Source organism: Argopecten irradians, chromosome 3 (genome assembly GCF_041381155.1).
Source record: "Argopecten irradians isolate NY chromosome 3, Ai_NY, whole genome shotgun sequence".
In the NCBI taxonomy this organism is placed as follows: Eukaryota; Metazoa; Mollusca; class Bivalvia; order Pectinida; family Pectinidae; genus Argopecten; species Argopecten irradians.
This window is the reverse complement of record NC_091136.1, coordinates 22,818,942-22,831,196: the sequence shown is the minus strand read 5'-3', so window position 1 is coordinate 22,831,196 and position 12,255 is coordinate 22,818,942.

Sequence of the window (12,255 nt, the reverse complement as noted above, 5' to 3'; positions counted from 1 at the left end):
ATACATACATACATACATACATACATACATACATACATACATACATACATACATACATGCACACATACATACATACACACATACATACATGCCGCACACACACACACACACACTATCACACACACACACATATACATATATATATACATACATTCATACATACATACATACATACATACATGCATACATGCATACATACATACATAGTCCGTACATACACCCTCACATACACTCACCCTCACATACATACATACATACATTACATACATAATACATACATTACATACATACATACATACATACATACATACATACATACCATACATACATACATACATACATACATACATACATACATACATACATTACATACATACAAATGCATATTACATATTGATATAATTTGCATAGCTGAAACCGTGTTTTATTCTCATTTTTCATCACGGTGATTACTTTTCTTTTGATTTTTAATACTCTATATCACATATCAATGACAATGTTGTATTACATATTTTCTAAAATTACCCTGCCTGAAGCATGCCTGTTTATATATAGTTTACAGATCAAACATCTGACATAATATTATCTAATATGATATAATATTTAATTTGTGGTGTTTACGAGTTACGTCAAACTGAAATGTGTTAATTTATTTCACAATTTCCTTTAGCATGCATGCCTGCTAAAAACAAGAGTCCACTGCACATAGTGCATATAGCAGGCTACACATGACATAATTATACAAAGTTTATTACAAATATTTTCACTTAAGATGCAGGCCTAAACACTGCACAATAGCAGGCTACACTTGTGACATTACTTATTCAAATATCCATTACTAGGGTATACTATCACAAATTTGGGAAACAATATCAATAGTTACTACTTTTTCTGTTTAGAATTGCAAAAAAAAAAGCCAGAGCTCATTTTTAAGTTGCTTCTCAATTGTATTTTTGTAATTTCTGTTTTGGAAGTTGTTATTGTGTTTAATGTCATTTCTGACACAAGATTAAACAAACAATAAGTCGTGTTTTGTAAGAAAATCTACAGGCTCTCCTTCTAGTCCTTCTAGTAGTGTACATGTTATTAGAGAAATATCTGATACAGTATATGCAATATTCATTACAGGGATATTAGATTCGATTCGATTTTGTTCGTTTGACGACCATGCTTATTCATCGAACTTGAGCTTGAAGGAAGGCAGAGTACCCTGCAGTCAATGACTGTTCTTTAAGATAAAGGCTAGTGGTGAAATGTAATTCACCTTACCACAATAACGATGTGAAAGGTTAGTGGTGAAATGTAATTCACTTTACCACAATACCGATGTGAAAGGTTATTGGTGAAATGTAATTGACCTTACCACAATACCGATGTAAAAGGTTAGTGGTGAAATGTAATTCACTTTACCACAATACCGATATGAAAGGTTAGTGGTGAATTGTAATTCACCTTACCACAATACCGATGTGAAAGGCTAGTGGAAAAATGTAATTCGCCTTACCACAATACCGATGTGAAAGGTTAGTGGTGAAATGTAATTCACCTAACCACAATACCGATGTGAAAGGCTAGTGGAAAAATGTAATTCACCTTACCATAATACCGATGTGAAATGTAAGTGGTGAAATGTAATTCACCTTACCATAATACCGATGTGAAATGTAAGTGGTGAAATGTAATTCACCTTACCACAATACCGATGTGAAAGGTTAGTGGTGAAATGTAATTCACCTTACCACAATACCGATGTGAAAGGTTAGTGGTGAAATGTAATTCACCTTACCACAATACCGATGTGAAAGGTTAGTGGTGAAATGTAATTCACCTTACCACAATACCGATGTGAAAGGTTAGTGGTGAAATGTAATTCACCTTACCACAATACCGATGTGAAAGGTTAGTGGTGAAATGTAATTCACCTTACCACAATACCGATGTGAAAGGTTAGTGGTGAAATGTAATTCACCTTACCATAATACCGATGTGAAAGGTTAGTGGTGAAATGTAATTCACCTTACCACAATACCGATGTGAAAGGTTAGTGGTGAAATGTAATTCACCTTACCACAATACCGATGTGAAAGGTTAGTGGTGAAATGTAATTCACCTTACCACAATACCGATGTGAAAAGGTTAGTGGTGAAATGTAATTCACCTTACCACAATACCGATGTGAAAGGTTAGTGGTGAAATGTAATTCACCTTACCACAATACCGATGTGAAAGGTTATAGTGGTGAAATGTAATTCACCTTACCACAATACCGATGTGAAAGGTTAGTGGTGAAATGTAATTCACCTTACCATAATACCGATGTGAAAGGTTAGTGGTGAATTGTAATTCACCTTACCACAATACCGATGTGAAAGGTTAGTGGTGAAATGTAATTCACCTTACCACAATACCGATGTGAAAGGTTAGTGGTGAAATGTAATTCACCTTACCACAATACCGATGTGAAAGGTTAGTGGTGAAATGTAATTCACCTTACCACAATACCGATGTGAAAGGTTAGTGGTGAAATGTAATTCACCTACCATAATACCGATGTGAAAGGTTAGTGGTGAAATGTAATACACCTTACCACAATACCGATGTGAAATGTAAGTGAAAATGTAATTCACCTTACCACAATACCGATGTGAAAGGTTAGTGGTGAAATGTAATGCACCTGTAAAAAACAAAACATGTGTTCAAATTGTAACGGTAATAAACTACAAAATGAATCGCTGGTCGGGGCTACAAACCGGGGGGGGGGGAGGGTGGGGGGGGGGCTCTTCCTCAGGAATGTTCGGGGAGGGGGATATCCCATAGTTACGTCAGATGTACATGTGTGTACACGGTCACTCATCTCACCTAAATATACAGAACATCTGATTGTCGGTGAACAATTCTGGGAGCGTCTAAGCGAACAATAGGTTAAAGATCATATTACAGGTTTCCAGAAAAAAACATTACAGGTAGACTATCCGAAATCAGTATCATCAGCTTAAATGGCCCTGTCTTGTGCATTCAAAAATAGGCCTACACATATGCAAACACTTGTCCTATTCTCCGTTCACAATAAAATAAAAGCTATGACTGCGAAGAATTTAGTGTATATCGCGTTCTTAGACGATACATACATGACAAACATTCAGCAGCTGCTCACGGTCATACCATCAATAGGCTTTATCACAGTCCCACTTTCCTCGGTTGAAAAATCAAATATGGCGGGCTCGCTTCACTTCGGACCGCATCACTACCCTGACAACGATACATACCGGTAGTCGTTCCGCCTTGGTTATCTCAATTTTTATTCGAATGGACATTATTAATATATATTATCAAATCGAAAAAAAATATATGTTGAAATAATTGAAAAGTGTCATTGTTGTATTTCAAACCAAAACTGCAGCTATAACATTCCAACAATCGGAATTCTTTATCTTCGGTCTTATCTTGACTACCGTAGTTACCCAACTTCGCAACCATCACCGTTTTAAATTGTACGTAAAGGTAGATTTATTTATGTAAATATTATAGATTGAACAGTGTTTTGATTGCGTTAAAGGTGGTATTGAACGCAAATGGGATACAGACATATTCTACATGTAGCGCTAACGCGCTACATTGAATATGTCTGTATCCCATTGCGTTCATACCACCTTTAAACGCAATCAAAACACTGTTCAATCTATATATGATATCCAGCTGGGTGATCGATATATCGATTTCGACAAGGCTGTACAGTCAGAGTCACACTATTTCATTGCGTTTTTGTTGAACCCTACATGATTGTGTATCACTCCAATTCTGTCATTTTTAGTACTAAAAAAAACACAACCACCTGATAAAATAGACCCCAGACCTAAGTTATATATAAAAAACAATCGATGACTGTTTTAAATTCAAACTTTAAATAAACCATAAAATCAATTAGCCCAGAAAAATGTATTAAGTTGACTACTTCGTGATAGATTCGGAGACAGATTCTAGAAAGGTATTTTAGAATAATTTGATTAAATGGCAATGTGATATCGCTAGGCATATCTAAATTTATGTTAATCAATATGATTTCGCCAGTATTGTATCTATTGAGGCTTATATAGATATTATATAAACTATTGTTTCGCCTAGGCAGAGTTTGCAGAATTGAAAAAGAACAAATTTGATTTTTAGAATTTTACACTAATGTGAGTTTTTTTTTTTAATAATGTGACTACGGTATGTTCAAAAAGGTCTTTTTATTCACAGACATTTACCATAAATACTTAAGAAAATACAACTTATCATGGAATATGTACTTAAAACATTTTTCGATGGATGGAATCTTTTCTCTTCCAAGATATTGTTGGAAGGCTCATTAGTCCACAAATCTGTAACTATGTATGAAACAAATGCCTGGAAATTGAGAATGTCAAATGACGCAGAATTCACTTCGATTCTTATCATTACATGATTGTTTAAAACCCCATTACTTTTGGAAACTAGCTCTACGTCATCCAAATTGCCTTGAAAATGTAAGATATATTATGAAAATGATTGTGTCTGTACGTTTAGAAAATTCTGTAATATTATGTCAATTATTGTGGACACTTTTACACTGATATTGTTAGTCATATTGTTTTGAATTGTTCATTAACTGAACAAATAAGAAATGATTTCATATGTTCAATTGTATCAATCACAAATGTAGATTTTATTTTCATATTTATACTCCCTCTCAGATTTTGAGCTAATACATGTATTATTAGGATCGGTCCCTTGGACTATACATTGGACTGTTATGATATAGAACAATTCAGATTGACATGCGTGTACAATTTTAGAAAAGATGTTCAATTCGTTTATGTAACTGATTAAAACTTACTCGTTTATGAATATATATAAATATTGAAAATAATTTGATATAGAAATATCCGAGAGAATTGTGCCCTCTTCTCTTTTTCTCTGATTTACAATAACCATGTTCTGTATTTTCCCCTATTATCTCTCAAATTTTGTACATATTATCTCATGCTGTTATCATATGGGTTTTTTTTTTTCATATACATTTGTATTATCATTATATACTCTTCATTTTGGAGGAAATAAAGATAATAATAATAATAATAGTAGTTCCGCTGTGGCAGTGCTGGTAATCAATATGACTGGTATGCTCTTGTGATTTCACTTTCATGTCTCGGGCTACCTATCACATTGATGGGTGGCGTGAATTTTAATAAGTAAGGTGATGTGTCATTCTGTACTGGTTAGGTATAGATCAATATACACTACCTGATGTGTCGGCTTAGGGCATCATTGATATTTGTTCAGGTATTTATTATAATTTGTGAATATGATAGTCGGATTTAATAACAGGACTTCAATGCTGATTCAAAAATGTGTAATATATCATTTTTTTTTTTTTTTTTACTTTCTGAATAAAACTACTTACTTTACTTAATAGAGCTGTATTGCATATAGTAAACATTCCTTTCATTTTTTGAGAACTTTGATTAGTAAAGTAGTATCTTGGCATATAAATTTCTCGTAATGCTACAAACAGATTCATGATTACATTACATATAGATAGTGGTACTCATCTCTCAACACAATTTGTACAGAGAGGACATTACCTTTCTCGCGAGGGATGTTGTTCCATCTGCCTGTCTCTATAGGGAATTTTAAATTAGAAGTTCTAAATTTACACAGATATTTACGTTGGTTATGATTCAGTTTTAAAAGGTATGGTTCAAAATTAAAAGAAGAATACATTTGTCCTCGCGAGGAACTGTCAATTTCATGATACCATTTTTGAATAAATTGATCTTGTAGTCTTTGTTTAATAATTGTTTTAAGATAATTTCTATTAACTGTACAAGATAGTTGAAGTGACCAAATATCATTAAAAACAGTATTATTTAATATATCTCTAATATATGATAACCACCTAGAACTGAATACGGAGTCCTGGTGCAACTTATACAATAATTTATACATTGTAGTAGATAATTTCGTTTCCCCGTTACGAGTTTATGCCAGAACATAATCATTTTTGTTTTTATTTCAATTTCTAAAGGGAACATGCCCAATTCACCGTATACCATATAATTTGGTGTACTTATACGGACATTTAAAATCCGTTTACAAAATTGTAAGTGTAATTTTTCTATATTCTTAATATTTTCGAAACCCCAGATTTCACATGCATATAATAAAATTGGCATAACAAGTGCATCAAATAGTTTTAACTGTAAATCTATCGGTAATGAAACATTTCTGATTTTTGTGTACAATGCGTACATGGCTTTCCTTGCTTGTTCGGATAATTTACTTCTGGCTTTTGTGAAACCACCATTAAAATTTTTATATCAATCCAAGATATGTATAGGAGTCCTGTATATCTAAAATCTCATTATTGAACAGAAAATTAACGTTTCTTCGGCTTTTTCTTTTTTCAAATATTAATACTTTTGCTTTTTTTTGTGTGTTAACTGAAAGTTTCCATTCATCACAATTAGTTTTTAAATTCATTTAATGCTTTCTGAAGACCATCGGGTGTTTCAGCCATAAGTACGGTGTCATCAGCATATAATATAACAAACAGTTTTACATACAAATCCAGGTTTTGTTCACTTAGTACATTTACTTCATTCAAGGTTGGGACATTACGCTGGTCAAGAAAATTTTCTAAATCATTGAGATACAGGGAAAACAAAAATGGCGACAAATTTTCCCCTTGTTTTAACCCGACATCACACATGAAGAATTCAGACTTATCATTATCATTAATTACACAGGATTTAGTATTTTTATATAGATTATAAATTACCTTGAATATTTTCCCACTTATCCTATTATAATGTAGTTTTCTCCACAGCCCCGCTCTCCACACAGTATCAAACACCTTTTTGAAGTCAATAAAGGAGCAATATAGTTTTTTCCCTTCGCGAAATATAAAGAAATTAAAGAGTGCAGAATAAAAATATTTTCTGTTGTAGAGTACCCTTTACGGAACCCCGCTTGAGCAGGTGATACAAGATTGATTTTATCAGCCAATTTAGTCAATCTATCATTAACTATAGAAGTAAATACCTTTCCCAAACAAGATACTAGTGTAATCGCTCTATAATTATCTGGGTCCCAAGGGTCTCCTTTATTTTTATATATTGGTTTTAATTATACCTACAGTCCACTCACAGGGTACACTTCCGGTATTAAGGATTATATTGAATAGGTCTGTATATAGAGGCAAAATATATTTTATAGTACTTTTTTTGTATTCATTTTGTATTTCGTCAATACCACTAGATTTATTATTTTTCAGGTTTTTTTATAGCGTTTACTATTTCCTCTGCAGTTATTTCTGCATTAAGATCTTCAGATAAAATTATCCTCATTATCCGGAAAAGTAATATCGATATCATCATCTTCATAATTAGCAGAGTTCAAATTTTTGAAGTAATTGTAAAGTTCAGTTATTGGTATTTTACTATGACGCGTTTTTGATTGTCCTGATACCTTTATTCAGCATATCCCATAAAAACTTTGGACTATTTTTCACAGAATCTCTTAATTTCTTTTCCGTATTAAATGTATATTTTTTGTATGCGTTATTTACTGCCTTTCTATAATTACGACTTCTTCTTTTTAGTTCACTTTTATTCTCATCATTTTTTAATCTACCGTAATTTTGTTTGGCAGTATGAAATTCTTTACGAAGTGTTTTATAATAAGCCGTAAACCATGGTTTATTATTACCATTTCTTCTGACTTTGTGTATTGGTTTACGTCCAAATGACTTGTTAGCAGCGGCAGTGAATAAGGCGCTAATATTTTTGGTTATATTAACAATTTCTGTGCTTGTTACGAGATTAGTTTGTGTTTAGTTTTAAGATCTTTTAAAGATTCTTCTAACTCAGAGAATTGATTATTTTCGTCAGTTGTTATGAAATTAGTGAAATCATTTTTCAGTTCTTCCTTCCATTTCACATAACTGCTGGCTTTATCATTTGACTTATCATGATTATTTATGTTCTGTTCAACCTGCGCACTAGTAAATTTAAATTCTATTCTGTTATGTACATCAGACAGTACCGGGTTAAAATCAAGTACTTTAAAGTCTTCAATAACTTTAAATAAGTCTGAGGTGATCAGCATATAATCAATCAAAGAGGAATCATGACAAGTGTTCTTCCCGTGTAGTCGGTCATACCCAATTCTACCATTAGCTATATACATATTATTGTTACGTCAGGATATTGCTTTGGGTGAATGAAAAATTAAGTCCCACCAAACGAATCGCCTAGCTTTTAGCGCTATCGGTTGGTTTTGGTCGTGATTTACGGGTAGTGTCGACTACGGTTCAGAGATAATGAGCTAGGCGGTTACGTCCACCGAATAGCAAATTGCCCGCGGCCAGGTAATTACAGGTGAGTTCGATGAATGGTGTTGTGTACAGGTAAACAACATCCTGGTCCAGGTATTACATAACCATCAAACCAAAGGCATGGCTAATTATATATCTATATCGGAGTATCTACTCGTATATCGATTAAAAATCGATTCGGTCATAGTTTAACTTCACCGTACAAAGAGTTGATTACTCGGTAATTTTTTGGTGGATAACTTTTTCAACATATTATGCATTTCAAGCTGATTGATTATTACGTTAGAGATATGATATGTATATATATGTAGATATGTTTCTGATAGCGTACGTAATTTGTTTTGATTAACGAAATTATGTACAGTTCTTGAATGGATGACTGAACAACATTATTTGTCCAAGTTAAGCATATTATGGAACAAGTACTGCATATTCAACACGAACATTGCAAAATCTACTATAATTCTATATAATATTGTCAGAAACATATATACATAGAGATTGGCAACTCCTCCAGTTTTACGATCGGCAGATGTACCTCTGTATGTGCATAGATTTTTTAGATAAACTTTTAAATAGTTATATATAAAAGGATAACTCTGATATGGTGTAAAAGTTCAGGAATTTTCAGATGGTTTGAGTACGATTTTTTATAGAAAAAATGATATTTTAAATAATTTATTAATAAAACAAAACGCACTTCCGGTTTTGAATGCCTGATTTTCGAAAAACCAGGTAAAATTGCTTATTTTTGTGCTATCAAAAATCACATTAAATAACACCAATCGGGAAAACTGATCATATAAAACTATGATATAATGTTTAAACTTTGTGTTGATGCAAAAATATCATGTTTAAAAGAATACACTTAAAAGTAGTTAGCCAAGGCAAAAAGCCTACAAATCGGAGGTCCCTCTGCCTGTCAACATAGACAAAGAAGGAGTTTCCAATCTCTATGTATATATGTTTCTGATATTGTGAATATACATATCAAAACTATCAAAGAATTTGTGTCACGATTTTTGACTTTGCAATTGTTCACGCTAAAATGAAGTGTGTTCTCCTTTCAAGACCAAGATGCAGTCACTCGGAGTCATTAGTTACCGGACACCTAAGATATCTGCATTTCGTTATCAGGATATGTATTGCGGTAACGACTACGAGACATATTTGGTGCGTAACGTAATCGACCCTCTGCGAGGCAGCGCGCAGCGCAGCTCATCACTATCAATACTTGCATACAGCGCCGACACACCTACCTGTGATTTTCGAAAACCTATTTTTAGCGATCGGGGATGGTTGTTTCGTCAATTTTCTAATCCGACTGTGTTTTATTTTTGTTAACCGTTTTTTTTCTATTAATAGAATAGTCTTTTAGACAGTTTAGATAAAAGGTGTCGTCTTTAGAACTACAGTTGGTGCCCATTGATGCTAATGGAGCAAAGACATGATTGTGGAAACCATAAATTAAACATCTGTATGCATTTTATTGTACTTGTTTTATATCACTTACCTACTCGGCAATAACCGTATAATATACAGCGAGACATTTTTCCCAATAAATATAATGCTCTTTTCGAATGAAAATTATACGTCATGTCTACAAAGTATGATTTGATGTATTATGAGTGGTAAAGTAGATATTAAGAGTGATCGTTATGTTTGTTTTGGACACAAAAATAATATCTAAATGCATGTGTATGTTTGATATAATTAGAAACCTACAAAAAAAAAACAGATAAGGGCTTCGATCACTTACGATCTCTACAGTGATTTCTGAGGAGCTCAGTTTGCCAATCACAGGCTAGCAAGATTCCTTTGAGCTACGACACGCCTATATCTAAGCACACATTCATTTCGTACCCGGCCGAAAGGTTTACATGGTCGGGTACGTATATTCGTTCTAGGGTGGGTGGTTGACGTTACGTGCAAAAATTTCCCGAGAAGTGATTCCCTACGACACATAGCACTTTCGAAAAAATCGGTACGTATATTCGTTCTAGGGTCCGTTAATTTGAATGATCCCTCACTTAAAAAAAAATAAAAGTCCAATTTGCATACTAAAAGTCAATCTACAGAATGTACGTCCTTGTGTTTGGCGATATTTAAACCAGAGACTTAATAGTTTTTTCAATCATAAGCTGTGAAATAAATTTTGATTCATATACATGTTTTTTTATTTTTTGGTGGTATACCTATCGAAATTTGATCTATTGTAATCACGCAATAGCTGCAGATAACTACATGTATAGCATTTAAACTCGAGTCAAAATTCATTTTGTCAGAAATATTTTAATTGTCAATCTGTTAGGGGAATTACTTGCTATGTGTAGAATTTTCTCCGCGTTACCAACGCCTGTGCCCTCTAACTGCAGATGTGTTCAAGGATTATTTGTAATGATATATGAAAAATGTATATATGATTGTGGGTGTGAAATATGGTAGTTCGTTTTTTTTTTTGTTTTTGTTTTGTATTCAATACAAAATTTACCTTAATATTTACGATTACAGATAAATTTTAATTAAAACTATAATAAAGTATACAATGTATGTGCCAAATGCAAGGTAGATATATAATTAAAGTACCGTGAATAACCGATACAATATATGCTTTGTGAAACCAAAGCAAGTGTGATATGTAACTTTCAGTGAATGCGAATACAGCTAAAAACGTATTTTATAGTTTAAAAACTATTTGTTAGATTTGCAGCGCTACTTGAAATAACTACCATGCGATTTTTAAATGAAGACTGATTTGATATATTACTGAAATAAAAACGGAAACTTTCTTAAAATGCCAGCATAAAGCCATCTCCGAACACTATGGTCAAACAAGGACGTAGATGACGTATCACTTATATATTCTCGATTAAAAAAAAAACAGTTGCGTGATATTCGCACGAAGGTGTCCCCGTATATAAATACTGTCGCCATTAAAATTTGACAATAATGGTGAGAATTTTGTTTTGAGACATCTTTTCTGATTACACAAAAGTGAATGTCAAATTAGTATGATCGTGACACATAATTACATATTTTATGTTCAAAGAAAATAGAACTTTATAAACGGTCAAGCAATTAAAGCCCTTGCTAAAGAAATCGAGAGCTATAAATATATTACCAATACCAGAGATTTAAATATAAATCTCTGCAAATACTAACACCTTTAGATTGGTACACGTCAATTTGATACTCGGTTATTAAAGCTTCCAGACGAAATAGTTGCTCGAATACCGATGTCAGAAGTACAGGGATCTGCGAATTAGTCACAGATTACGTAATCATGTACCCACCAAAGTGCCCTTTCTACTCGTATATGGTATCATGTATAGGATGATTTTAACACCGTGTTTTGATTTAGACCTCTTAAACGTCTGAAAATGGTCTTACGGCACTCTGGTGGGTCCATGATTATATAATCTGTAACTAATGCTCAGATCCCTGTGTCAGATGTGGGGTACGGAGAAATAAGTATGTTTACCGGGATCCAGTAGCATGACATCGCAGAATGGACGGCCTAACTCCCAACTACGCATTTCTACGCATTTTTATGTCGGTGTTGATAAAATAGCAATATCTCCCTTATTTCTTGAGCTATCAGGATACTGTTTACACGTTGTAAAACAACAGAAAATAACCGACAACTTTTGTCTTAAACAAAAAATTCATTTGGCAACGTCTTTGTTCTCTTTCAGTGAGTTGAAAAATCATGCTAACTTAATTCTGAGTATTTTTATATTGTTGACGTCGTGTGTCAGACGGCGTAACCGCCGGAGCGTAGATTCGAAATTGTGTCTCGAAATATGCAACAAATAGCAAGAATTGATACTTGTGTTTCACAGTTTTTGTAGTTGATATTGTCAATTTTATGTGTGACCACTTATATTGAAAGAAATCCT